The following is a 14,115-nucleotide window of genomic DNA, read 5'->3' as shown; positions in this document are numbered from 1 at the left end:
CCCTCAAGCCTCCTCTTATATTTTTCTCATTGACAAATCAACAACGGAGATTAAGTACCTAATCAACAGCTAAGATTAATCCAGCTTGATCCATGACTTTTGGACCATTCTAACACAGTTTTATATTAATTCACATTAATATTTTATTTTCCCTAAGTTTAGACTTAGGGACTCCATTAAAAATATTAATTATTTTAATATCTACCCAACTGTTTAGAATCTGCCCAAACCCTTTCTGGGAATTGGAGATCTCATGTGCCTTAGCCTCTCCACCAATTTTCGTGGCTAGAGCACATTTGATGCTACCCCAAATCAACACTCCCTCTTAGTGAGGACTGTGCTCTAGTAATACTCCTCACTAAGCATCACTTTGATCATCTGGCATCGGTCCTTGTGTTGATGCTAGGCCTGTTGCCCAACATTCTCTGCACTATTGCATCCTATACTGCTACCCATGGCCCTGCCACTACCACTGTTGCGTCTGCACTGCAACCCCTCTCATCATGTTGCCCATAGCACTACCACTACTAACTGTTGCACTGCAACTCAGTTACTGAGAAGTAAGTAACTGATCTCCCAACTCTGACGGAGAGGCACTGCCACTGCCACTGTTGCGGCTGCACTTCAACCCCTCTCATCATGTTGCATCATGCTGCCCATAGCACTACCACTGTTAACTGCTACACTACAACTCAGTTCCTCAGAAGTAAGTAACTGATCTCCCAACTCTGACATCTCCATCTCTGTCACTGACAAGTGCTCCCTCTATGACCTTTGCGTTGCTGCAACAACTCCATGCATCTCGCACCGTGGCACACCTCTTTGTGCCATCCTACACTAGTGCAACACTCTCTTGCCTCTCGCACTGTTACAGCCTACTAGCCTCGCGTTGTCCTGGAAATCTTGCATTGTAGCTCCCTCTGTCGCTCCATCTGCATCCGTCTCTACTGACATCGCCAGTACTGCTACTCCTCTTCGGGGCTCCCGTAGCAAGGTCTAATCCAAAAGGTTAGGTACCTCGAGGATCCTGCCCCTCATCGCCTGTAGTCCTCCTGACTACAACTCGATGTCTACCAACTTCTTCTGAAGTGGCACATGAGCACTCATGGCACAATCATCGTCTATCTCCACTTCCTTCTCTGCCCTTGCTGGCGCTGCCTTGGTCTCGGAAGCGTCTCCCTTACTCTTCTTCCTTGGACACTGGGTCGCATAATGACCCAGTTCCCCACAGTGGAAGCATTTGACCTTGGAGAGGTCCTTCTTCTTTCGTTTCTCCTACTTTCCCTCAGACGCTAGGGCAACATCTTCCTCCTCCTCCTCCTTGATTCTGATCCCCTTGTCGCTGCTTCCCGCCTTGCTCAGCCTCCTGATCTCTTCTTGGCGAAGAGCAGCCTACATTTCCTCCCAATCTGGAAGGGTCACCCTGCCTAGTATACTCTGGACAAACACCTCCCACTCTTTTGAGATTGTGTTTAGGGTTGTTCTCACCATCAATTCTGGAACCGGCGTTGCCCTTATGGAAGTCAGTTGATCCTGGATCTCCTTCAATCGACCGAGGAATGGGTCGATCTGTTCTCCCTTCTTCATTTGGTATGATCACAGCTGATTTTCTAGTAGCACCTTCCTCTGCACGGAAGTATGCTGATACAACTTGGTCAGGGCCTCCCACATCTCCTGTGTCGTGCTTCTCGGCAATATGTTGTACTATATGATCCTTGACCCCGTCAAGGATGATACTCTTAGCCCTTGCCATTGCATCCTTGTACTTGTCGTTATCAGCCGGGTCAACTGGGATAGCTATAGTCCTCAAGGCGAAGTGCTTGACACGATTCCTGTCTAGTACGGATAAGATTTTGGCCTTCCAAACTACGAAGTTTGAGGCTCCGTCCAGTCTGTCCTGGTCTCTTACTCCGTGTAATGCCATTTCGTTGCTCCTCTACTTCTCTCCTGGAAGTTTTTGGTATGACTCCTCTAAGCCTAGATTTCCCTCCTGGAAACCCTACTGCCAATGTCAAGATGCCCCTCTCCAATCGTCTATGCAACTGCAACACTGATCTGGATTCCTTGGCTAGAAATCCACCTCGGCAGCAACTCCCTCTACCTTGGTCTTGCCCTATTAGGTACAGTTTTGAATACAGTACCCCACCAACTCCACTCTGCAACTTACCCATAGCCTCCTAAACCCCAGCAAACTGAAGGTTAGAGCTCCAAGACTCTGCATAATCCCGGCACCAGCAAATCAGCCTCCTCAACCAACTACGTCAGCCCTCCTGGCCTCTGCGTGAGCCTGCCTTTGCTTCCCTCAGCCTCTGCGCTACCTCTTACTGGCTCAGTCTTGATGACGCAGGCACTGCGTCACCCCTTCCTTGCTGCTACTCTGCTAAGAACAGCTTCTGTCACTCGGGACAATTGTTTTCTATTGTTGTTGCTCTGTTTGGCTGATGTCCTCAGTTCTCCTGTGATCTGCAATGTCGCTCCAATACTATGTTGGAATTTTTAAGTCTGACACGTTAGAAATCCTTCATGCACTTTACTGATTTATTCCTACCTACTTATTCTGTTAATTAACAAGTTATTTACCATGTAAATACTGGAAATAAATACTAATGCATGCTCAACACATTACAGATCATCAACTAAAGGAAATAGAAACAAGCACACAAGTGACATCGTTGTTTTTGGACTAATGTCCCCGAAAAAACCCAATGCGGGAAAACCGGTGCAGCTATCTGAGGGTTTGATTTATTAAGCAGTTTCAGAATACAATCTGGATGCCAAATCCGGCTCACCCAACAGAGAAAAATCTCGGCAATAGTACCTCTCTACTCGGAAGCAAATATTTCGACTGAAACCCCGAATAAACACTTCGGCGACTCCACAGCTCCAATCTGCCCCACGAAACCGCAACGTCAGCCTCTCTCTGGCCCAGTGTTAGCCCAGCGTCACTCCAGCTTGGCCTGTGTCAGCGTCTGAAGGCACTACGTCAGCCCTCTGGCCCTTTGCGTCACCCACGCTGGCCCTCTAAGGCACTGCGCAGCTCCTGGCTGCCTCTGCATGAGCCCTGGCTGGCTCTGCGTGAACCCTTGGTTGCTTCTGCGTCCCTCTCTCCGGCTACTGCGCTGATCCTCTGGTGCTATCTCTGCCTCTCTGCTTCTATATTCACTGCCCCTCAACTGCAATTCTAATCTCTCTCAACTTTCTCAGCAAACCCAACCCTAGAAAGTTGAAATCTTGATCTCTTGGTGTATTCTCCAAGTGACCCTCAAGCCTCCTCTTATACTTTTCTCGTTGACAAATCAACGGCCGAGATTAAGTCCCTAACCAACAGCTAAGATTAATCTAGCTTGATCCATGACTTTTGGACCATTCTAACACAGTTTTATATTAATTCACATTAATAGTTTATTTTCCCTAAGTTTAGACTTAGGCACTCCATTAAAAATATTAATTATTTTAATATCTCCCCAACTGTTTAGAATCTGCCCAAACCCTTTCTGGGTATTGTATTAATTCACAATTTATTTTCCCTAAGTTTAGACTTAGGGACTCCATTAAAAATATTAATTATTTTAATATCTCCCCAACTGTTTAGAATCTGCCCAAACCCTTTCTGGGTATTGGAGATCTCATGTGCCTTAGCCTCTCCACCAATTTTTGTGGCTAGAGCACATCTGATGCTACCCCAAATCAACACCCTCTCAGCTAGGGAAAAATTTTTCACTGCATCATGAATCTCATCTCAAAAATCTCGTCATCGTCATCACTAGACCAAGTCATATCTCGTCTCTGCTCATCGCTACTCATTTGCTGAACATTCTGGAATCTAAAGAAGAAAAATCATCATAAGGGAGCTCAAGCTACCACCCTATATCCAATGACAATAGGCAAGATACAACTTACCAAGCAAGGATCACATCCATCCTATCGTCTAATGACAATGGGCAAGATACAACTTACTATGAGAGATAAGGATCACATCCATCCCATTATCTGTCGATCTTCCCATCTTGACCCTCAAGAGTCAAGTGGTAGAACACCTGCATCCCAACACTTGAGCGAGATACCACTTGCCATGAGAGGCAAGGATCACAACCATCTCAACTATCCTCACCCATTGGCCAGATGGGTGGCAATCAATGTTGAAATTTTGATGTTCTATGTTGCGACAATTACTTATTCCAAAACTTATTTCTTTTGCAATATTAATTAAGCAATTGTAGATAGAACATACACCATATAAACCATATGCAAAATAGAAGACAACCAAAAACACAAGTAGACACAGAGAATTTAGGTCCAATGACCAGGGAAAAACCCAACCATATTCTTCTTCTATTAAAAATCAAATGTTCAGTGAAGATACAGAGTACAATGAGAGATCAAGAGAATGAGTAAGTTCACCCAAATTTGAACAAGTTGTAGCGTGAAGATCATTGGTAACAGCAGTAGATGCACACACTGAATCAACCTTCCCCTCAATTGAATCAACACTAATACAATGAATCAACGTTGGCTCGCCAAGTTCTGCTCTTACTCTCCAAGTCTCTCTCTCACAATCTTCTTCAACTCTCTCCAACTCTCTCTCAAGTTCAAATTCTTCTTTCACAATACACTAGTGAGGGGAGAAAGAATGAGGCACATATATATATAGGAGGAGCAACGAATCCATGCCATAAAAGAGAAGTAACTCACATGCCAAGAGGAAGAGTGACATGCCCATTTAGAAAATTTCACTCATGCCATTAAGGAGGTACACATGTCTTTCTAACTTATACTTTTAAAAGAGTTGGTAACATATGCATTTAAGAGTGCGTAAGAGGAATCTTTTATGACATGCTTTAATGACAACGTAAGAGAGTGTAAGAGCATTAATGAGAGTGTAAGAGGAATATTCCATGCCAATAATGAGTGTAAGAGAACATTATTGAGAGCCATGATTGAGTGACTTGAATTTCTTTTTAATATTGATATAATATTATCATAAGAATAATAATATAATATTAATGATAATATTGATGATTAAGTCGAAATTGAACTATTAGGATTGATTGATGATCAGAAGGGATTTTCCATCAACAATACTTGATTATTGGTTGATGCAAGTTGATTTACCATTTTTGGAAAGTCATACTTGAGACTTTCTATTTTTAAAAATTCATCTCTACGCTGCGAAATTTTCAACAATCCCAACAAGCCCGGCTTGTGGTTAGGATGCATATTAGGGTATACTCTATCTAGTCCAAACATGATAGGGCGAGATACCCAACTTGCCATAAATGGAAAGGATCACACACACCCTATGGTGACAATAAGCGAAATACTACTTACCGCAACGAGTAAGGATCACAACCATATTACTGTCCAGAGATCGCTCAACCCCAGGAGCTCCCAAGCTCAATTCATCTCCCTATGAGCTCAAACGGGGGGAAGAGCATAGCTCAATGTCCTCATTCAACCAAGACCCTTTCCCGAGAGGGTCACATCCATCAGACCAAGTTGCTCTCGAAAGACCAAGATCTTCCCTTTCGGCAAAGCCTTGGTAAGTATGTCAACTATCTACTCGTCAATCGAAATGTGATGGGTTCTTACAGCTCCTCTTTGCACCATGTCTCGAATATAGTGATCCCCGATCTCAATATGCTTGGACTTGTCGTGGAACACAAGATTCTCTGTCAATCGGATCCCACTCTTGTTGTCACAATATATCATTGTTGTATTCAATACCTACTCAAACAACTCTCCAAAGAGCTTTCTCAACCATACTGCCTCACACCTAACCATGCTCGCAACAATGTGCTCTGCCTCGGTCATGCTAAGGACAACGAACTTTTGTTTCCTACTCATCCAAGATATCTTACTCTCTAAGTGGAAAAACGAATTTTGGAGAAAATGGTCATTCCCAAGGAAGAATTAAATTGACAAACCCAATTCAAAAGCAAAAAATTACAAGAAATTCCTTTTGGGTCCAATTAGTTAAGGAAACTTCGTGGGTTCAAAAGAAGTCAAATTTTCAGAGTCCTTCATCAAGGAAAAAAACAAATTTTTATCAAAAATTAAGCTTATGGACCACGGTGATTAAGTCAAAAGTGAATTTTTGAGGAAAAAATGTCAAATTAATATTCTTTGGACCAGGAAAAAGGGAATTATTATGGAATTTGAGTTTCTTCATCAAAGTCAAAGGACGGGATTTGATTTTGGCATGGATCAAGCAACAATTAGTCATTATTCTCCAAGATCAAGTCAAAATTGTGCAACTTCTTGAACCTAGTCGCTTTCCACTTAGAGGGGGATCTAGAACTCTCAACTTTTCTATAAATTGAGCCGAGGCTCCTCATTGTGACCTCTTTGATCTTCAGATCACTATACTCTGGCTATCAACTCTTGAAGCTCTCTATTTTGGTAATAAAGCAAAAAGTATTTGGGGTTACTACTGTGGTGTTTTTCTTCCATGGACATGGTAATATTGTTTCATTGAGCTTTTAATTTCTACTTGTGCTTATATTCATTATGTTTATATGCTTTTATAGAATCATCAGTGTATAGCTATCTTGCACTATTGATTGGATCTAAAGAATGCTTTAGGATTGGATGTGGCTAGTCATTTTCGGTTAAACTACTACGACTTCCTTCCATTGTATTTTTCTTATCTCATATAGATCTAATGAAATTCTTTTAAATTGTGTAGAAAATATTTGATTGAAATAGATCTCAAGCATGAGGGGACGTTTTCGGCTAAGCCATCCCACTCTTGAGCATTGAAGTGGAAGAACCCACTCTATTTTCCTTACAGATTTATCTAACTGATTTTTATTGCATGTTTTCTAGATTTAGGCTTAAGGAAAATCATTTACTTTATTTACTTGTCTAAATTAAAGAACTTTCATTAATAGATCCGCTATTAAAGAGCTTATTTTTGTAAATTTGTAAATATATCTTGTAAATTTTAATTTTGTAAATCTTTTTTTAGCCCTTGTATATATTTTATATTTTGTATATATGTTTGTCTTGGGTTTCTTTATATTTTGCTTGCAGATCTTAAAGGAGAAGGCAAAGGGTTCGATTTCCATCATTAGATCTATTTGTTTGAAGGCGGACCCATTCAAAACTTGATAAGGAAATCAAAATTTTTTAAGCCATTTCCCTCCTCTACATAAGCGGCCAAGGTTTGAAAATAACATATATTTTTTGGGGGGTCCATTCACTGTTGCTTCAAAGCGAAAGGGTTTCTAACCCATCTCTTCCTTTAAAAGTTAAAACCAAATCTTTTTTAAAGGAATTCTATTTCAAACCTTTTGCAAATTTTATTCGAAGATTTACAAAATGGTTTTGAAACAAATTTGTGGATCAAAAAAAAAATGAGTTCTCTTCAAAGGGAGATATTTATAATTTTTTTGCAAATTCTTCTGATGTTTTCGATGGGGTCTGACATTACGTTTTTTGCAGGAACAGAGGCATAAATTCGTTAGAGAAAACGTGCCCTTGAAACCCTTTCCTTCATTTAATTTAAAAAGGATTTTCATAAAAACAAAAACAAAACAAAAAAATCAAAGCCGCAAGGGTTTCTAAGAGAAAATCAATTAATTTTAAGGATTTCTCCATTAAAACTTTGGAAAGGAACTGACCATTGGATGATAGTCCTTCATGACTATTTTGCTAGAGAAAGTCGCAGTCTTTTTTGGTGAGCTGTGAGATTCTCATTTCAGGCTTGGTCGTGAGGTTCTGAAGCCACAATTGTCATTTACCTAGCCATAAGATCTATTTGTAGTCTTTTCCTTGAACGAGAGTCCACAAGGTCCGTAAGGATTCTCTAGTGTGAAGCAATTCCAGATCTTTAGCAACAGTTCCATGAGAAAGAATCTATATAAACGGAAATTTTTCAAAAGTTGATTCATGAGAAATTAATTGTTTACAGACTTAGGTAGCCTTTAATTTTTCCAAGGTTCCTCTTAACCCTATCAAATTCTCTCTTGGCTTGGACTAATTGTTTACAGAGACTTCTACCACCAAAGGAGCTTTACTAAAATGAGCAATATGCAAGGGCCAATTTGGTGAGACTAGCAGTGGGCATACATCAAACCTATTTATGATCATAGCAACAAGAAGTTATGCCTTCTTTTGCATCAGACACCCCTGGCCCCTTCACTGAATGCACAACAGTCCTAGTGATTTATCAGGGACATCCAACTAAGATTAGGTTTGCCAACAGCAGCTTCACAGATAAGAAATGCCCTATTTGCTTCAAAGTTGAGTCACTCAAATATATTTCATGGGAGTGCCAGTTTGCTTGATAGTATTAGAAAAAACTTAAAAAGTTGCAGAAATTCTCATATATGTTTCAGGGCACTATTCATTATTAAGCAATTCTGTTAGCTGATTCCAACTGGCTCACCCCCTCACTTTTGGCTTACATATGACATTGTATTCAGATTGCAGCTATGTTCTCTCTTTTGAAATGCATTGTAAGTGTATTTTAATGGTTCTATTAGTACTGTTTTCCTTATTTCAAAAGCTGTGGCCAGATGAGGCATGTCCTCAGTTAAGGCCAAAGGCTTTCAGCTCATTAGAGATGCTAAAAGTGTACCTTTAACTGCATATTCAGACTTTATTGCAACCTTGACTGCAATAACGTAGCTGCCTCATTGATTGTATATATTATTTCCTGATTGTACATGTTATTTTGTAATAAAAAGAAGCAATATACCTCAAGAAAGAATATTTTAATAAGATACTAATAACGTTATCATAATATTATAGCTTTATACTATATAGCTTCATCGTATCCCAAATCATTTTAAAGAATTATAATCACCACATCCATCCCCATATATATATATATATATATATATATACAACTTAATTTGAAAAGCATCTATAGTGGCAAGGATAAAAGGAATCAGAAAGGATGATATATAGCCAGTTCCCTAATAACAAGCTATTACGATCAATTATACTGGGCTCCAGTGAGCGGGATACTAAATATCCACAGTTTCACAAAGACAATAACTAATATAACCTGAGGGACAAAACTCATGGAGAGAATAAATGCATTAAAAATCTTTCACAAAAAATATTTTCAATTGATGAGGAGTCAGGACAAACTTTTAGAGTCAAAACAACAGTAATATCATCAAACAGGAGCGATTTTTTTGGGATTGCAATTAAAGATCCATCGAGTCTGAAAGGTATGGTGAAGATCTGCAGCATCAAAGGATCTGAGACGTCGGTGATCTGGGGCGATGAAGGGCGTAAGACGATGGCGAGGATTTGCGATAGAGGATCTGCGAAGGGAGTGAGGGTCAGCAACTCACTCCTCCAATACGATGTGAATCAGATCTCTGTTCGTATACAAGGAATGGAGAAAGTTAGGGTTTTGCAGCTCTCCGCAGCCAAGAAGATTGACGACATTGGGTCTGTGTCCCTAGTCCAGATCACTGAAGAACAGATCCGAAACTTTGGTTCTGTGCCGGATGGATTCGGACACCATGGTAATCGGGATCTCCCCCCAAATTCTTATGGACATCAGATCCGCTATCTTCATTGTCTGCGAAGGCGATTTCTTTACCATTCGCGAAAGAGGGGAATTTTTATTTTATAATCAATTTATTGTACTGGCATAGATATTCACCCGCAGAGCCGCGTCAATGCACACTAGGAACTCCCCTTTGCATTGCATTGTTTTGGATATATGCACCCACGACCACACTAGCCTGGTGATCTCATTTAAATGGGATTTATCTATTTGACGTAGTCTTTGGCCTTTTCGCCCAGGCACCACCAGCAAAGCAGACATGCTGCATCAAGCTCGGCCCTCTCTGTGGCTCGGCCCTCTTTCGTTAGGCCCACAAAGCAGACTTCACTGCAGGTTTCAGAGACGCCACCTTCTGCTCCCCTAGATCAAGAAGCACTGGAAGAATAGAACATCGTACAAATTTTCATAAAAACCCTTGCTGGTAAATCAAGAACAGTTTGGGCTACCCATCGCATCTACAAAACTTGATCTATGATGGCAAATCTCTGCAGGATGATCGGAATCTTGAAGAATACAACATTCATTTGGCAGTCACCATCATCTTAAATCTGCGACTGAGGGGCGGTGCAGTGTTGATTTTTGGTAGCACCAAATGTGCTCTAGCCATGAAAATTGGTGGAGAGGCTAAGGCACATGAGATCTCCAAGACCCATAAATCGTTTGGGGAAATTCCACCCAGATGGAGAGATATTAAAATAATTAATATTTTTAATGGGTTCCTAAGTCTAAACTTAGGAAAATTAAAATATTAATGTGTATTAATATAATATGGGTGAGAAAGTTCTAAATAACGAGGATCAAGCCAAATCTAATCTTAGTCGTTGATTAGGGACTTAATCTCAGTCGTTGAATCGTCAACAGGAAAAGTATAAGAGGCTTGAGGGTCAGTTGGAGGCACACCAAGTTGATCAAGAATTCGATTTTTTGGGGCAGTGTTTGCTGAGAAATCGGGCAGTTCGGCAAAAGGCCGAGAATACATAGCAGAGAGGCAGAGAGAGTGTCGGAGAGAAAGCACAGAGCCTTGGAAGGTTGACGCAGAGGCTGAGTAGGCCAGTGCAAAGTACGCAGAGGGCCAAGAGGCTAACGCAGGCAACGCAGAGGGCTGCATAGCTGACACTGCGCTGAAGAGGCTACACTGTGGTGTTTTCATGGGGCAGACTAAGAGTTGGGGGGCAGATGCAAAGTCGTAGAGAGTGACGCAATCCCTGGAGGGTGACACGGGTCCAAAAGGAAGCTTGGAGCAGTTTTTGCTGTCCAGCTAAGGAACAGTCGAAGTCACTGTGGGGCTCATCATCCAGTTGCTGATCAACCGGAATATTTGTCTCCGAAGCAAGGTACTTCTACCAAGGAAAATCTTTGAAGGGTGAGCCATTTTTGGCACCCTAGTTGTATTCAAAAAACTGCATAATAATAAAACCCTCATATCTGCTGCACCGGTTTTCCCGCATTGGGTTTTTCCGGGGACGATTGTCCAAAAATAACGGTGTCCCTTGTGTTGTCTCAGCTTATTTCAATTGTTGATCTGTATATTTGTGAAGGTTGCTATTGTGTTTATTTTGATGTTTATATGATTAAATAACTTGTTAATGTAAAAAACAAGTAGGAGATAATAAACCAAAAATACCAGTAGGGATTTTTGATGTATTAGATTTAGAAATTTCCACATGCAGCAGGATCAAGTAAGACAAAGACAGTAGGTGGGATTGTCGGATCTAGTTTACCCAAAGGTACAGAACCAAACCAAGAACATATCAAGGGTGGTCTCTCCTACAAAAACATTCTACAAGGGGAACCAACAACTACAGCAAAGACAGAACAAACACTCAACACTCCCAATCCCTACATAGTAGAACAAGTGAATTATGTCCCAGAATTGGTCATAGAGATTCCAAAAACAAATGATCTTTACATAGCCTTTGCAACCCAAGCCATCATCTGCAGATTTAACAGCTTCTGGCCAAAACCAATGGATCTTGTCCATTGGATATTCACAAATTGGACAACAAACTATGAAATTCATCTTTGTTCCAAAGGATTTTTCATCGTAAAGTTTGCATCATCAGAGGATCGAGAAATTGTACTTCAGGAATGCCCATGGTTCTAGGGATCAACAGGACTTTTTATAACCCCATGGTTCCCAAATTTTGCTGCAAATACCATGCTTGTATCAAAAATGTCGGTGTGGGTTAGGCTTCATAACCTTCCCCTACACTTTTGCCATGAACAAGTGTTGGAAGGCATTGGGAATATTGAGAAGTGTTTTCAGTGAAAATCACATCAAAATTCATTTGTCGACGCGTTTCGAACCAACAAGTGTGATTCATCGTCAAGACAAGATGAAGAACTAGATCATGGCTACAAGTTAAATAGAGAGAACAGATCATTCAATGGCTAGGAAAAACATCTATTATTGACCAAGGAAATGGCTACAATAGACTAGGCAACAACTATATTTGACTTGACCAAGAGATAGGGAAAGGAAAATTAATTGGTTAATTAATTAATTAATTAGTTTGTTAGATCTATTTATTTCCTTGAACTTAAACTAAGATTAAAACCTAATAAATTAATATACTCTATATTATTTTAAAACTATATAAACTATAGGAATTATTATAGGATATATAAATGATTATTAATTAGATAACTTAGTTAAATAGTTGACTAATTAAATAAGTTTATTTATTTAACTATATATGTAACTAAATATGTAGTATTTTCTTCTAACTAAAAGCTAAATAAAAATAAAATAAAATTATGTTAATTCTATTATATGAAGAATGTAAATATTTATAATTAATTAGATAATTCGATTATGAAATTTATATATTTTAATCTAATAATGGGAAAAATAGGGATTAAACCTAATTGTTTAGTAATCAATCAAATAATTAGTTTATATGTTTATAATTATTTCAATTATGTTTAAGTATAAAATATTATTTATTTATATATCATGTTCAATAAATTTAAGGTGTAAATTAATTTAAAACTTAAATTAAGAATTATAACCTAATAACAAAAAACAACTTATTTTCAATAAAATATAAGATAACTAATTTGAATAAAATATTAATAATATTACTAAAATACTGAAAACAAAAAAATAATATATATATCAGAAGCAAAGGGGAAAACAACAATCCATAAGATGAGGGAAAAACCAAAGAAGAAATCAATAAAAAGAGAGAAACAGGGGATGCGGGCTAGGAGGAAAGGGCAAGGATCCAACAGCTGCTAATCTTCCATTCATCATCCTTGTTGAGATTGCTCGTCCTCCTTTCAATTTCTATGGCCTCCCTAAACTTCCGGTGATGAAAAGGCGCAATTTTGGCAATTACTCGGGCCTCCTCAATACAAATATGATGCTTAGTCTTCTCCGCGTGATCTGCCAGCGCTGAAGACCGGGTCCTTCCATGTTTGATGTCGGTTGAGTGCTCATGGATCCTCTGATTAATAGAGGGCCCAGTTTCACCAACATAGGGGGTCCCCATAGGAACATGGAATAACATAAACACCTTTCATGTCCTTGGGGTCAACTGGGTCTTTTACAGATCTTAGGGAGCTATGAATGGTGTTAAGGGGTCTAAAGGTTGAGGGAACATTATGCTTCCTAAGGATCCTCGCAATCTTGTCAATGGTCCCCTAGATGAAAGGGAGATGAACCCCTGAGATTCGATCTTTAGGTTCTTTCTTAATCTTGGGTCCTCTGCTAGCTTTAAGGAAAGCTTTCAAACCTTAATGCCTACTATAAACATTATTAACAAAAACATTAAGGAGATGGGCTTTCTCTTTATCAAGATTCTTTTTATCAGAGATTCTCAACGCACGAGTAGCTAGCGTGTTGAGAACACCCAACTTTTGAGCAGGGAAATGATGAGAGTTGGCATGAAAATACTGCTCAGTATGAGTTTTCTTCCAAAACACTTGGTGGGAGAAAGAACCGTCATCATTCTTCGAAATGATAACACCAAGGAAAGGCAGGCACCCATCAATTTCTTGCTCCATAGTAAACTTTATGGAGGAGGATTGATTGTTGAGATGCTGGAAAAATAGATCTGACTCTTCTTGGCCATGAGACCAAAAAACACCAGTGTCGTCCACAAATCTCTTCCATAGCTTAGGCGGGAGACAGGCTGAGGCCAAAGCTTTGGACTCAAAGTCTCCCATAAAAAGATTAGCGACAACCGAGGACAAGGGGGAGCCCATGGCAACTCCGCAAGTCTGCACATAGAATTCCCCTTCAAAACAGAAAAAAGTGGAGACAATACATAAAGACAGGCACACAAAGAGTGGAGGAACGAATCTATACTTTTGCTCAAATATGCATAGAAGTGGACCTTAGTAAATGCATGCCAGATCGCATACAATTGATACACAACAAGCAGAACTGGACTCAGTTCCTAGATTTCGAGAACACAACCTTTAGATGCAGAACATGCCGACAAACAGGACATCTACAAAACATGTGCCCTGATGCCAAGAAAGAATCACGAAGAAAGAAGAAGCCAGGAAAGCAGCCCAAAGGATGGCAATTTCCCCCAAATGAGTCAGATGAGGAAGAGGATGATGAAAAGGCTCCCATT

The 14,115-nt window shown here is 39.8% G+C and overlaps 1 protein-coding gene across 10 annotated transcripts in view; it reads right to left on the bottom strand.

Moving 5' to 3' along the window:
• Positions 1–14,115, bottom strand: part of LOC149220263 (PH, RCC1 and FYVE domains-containing protein 1-like) — an 87,677-nt gene that overhangs the window by 26,402 nt on the left and 47,160 nt on the right. The gene's annotated exons all lie outside the window — the stretch shown is intronic.

This window comes from Pinus tabuliformis, chromosome Q (assembly GCF_031772625.1).
Source record: "Pinus tabuliformis cultivar Carrire ecotype Pingquan chromosome Q, CPIR1, whole genome shotgun sequence".
Lineage (NCBI taxonomy): Eukaryota > Viridiplantae > Streptophyta > Pinopsida > Pinales > Pinaceae > Pinus > Pinus tabuliformis.
The sequence above is the reverse complement of the archived record's forward strand: the minus strand, read 5'-3'. Positions and strand labels throughout refer to the sequence as shown.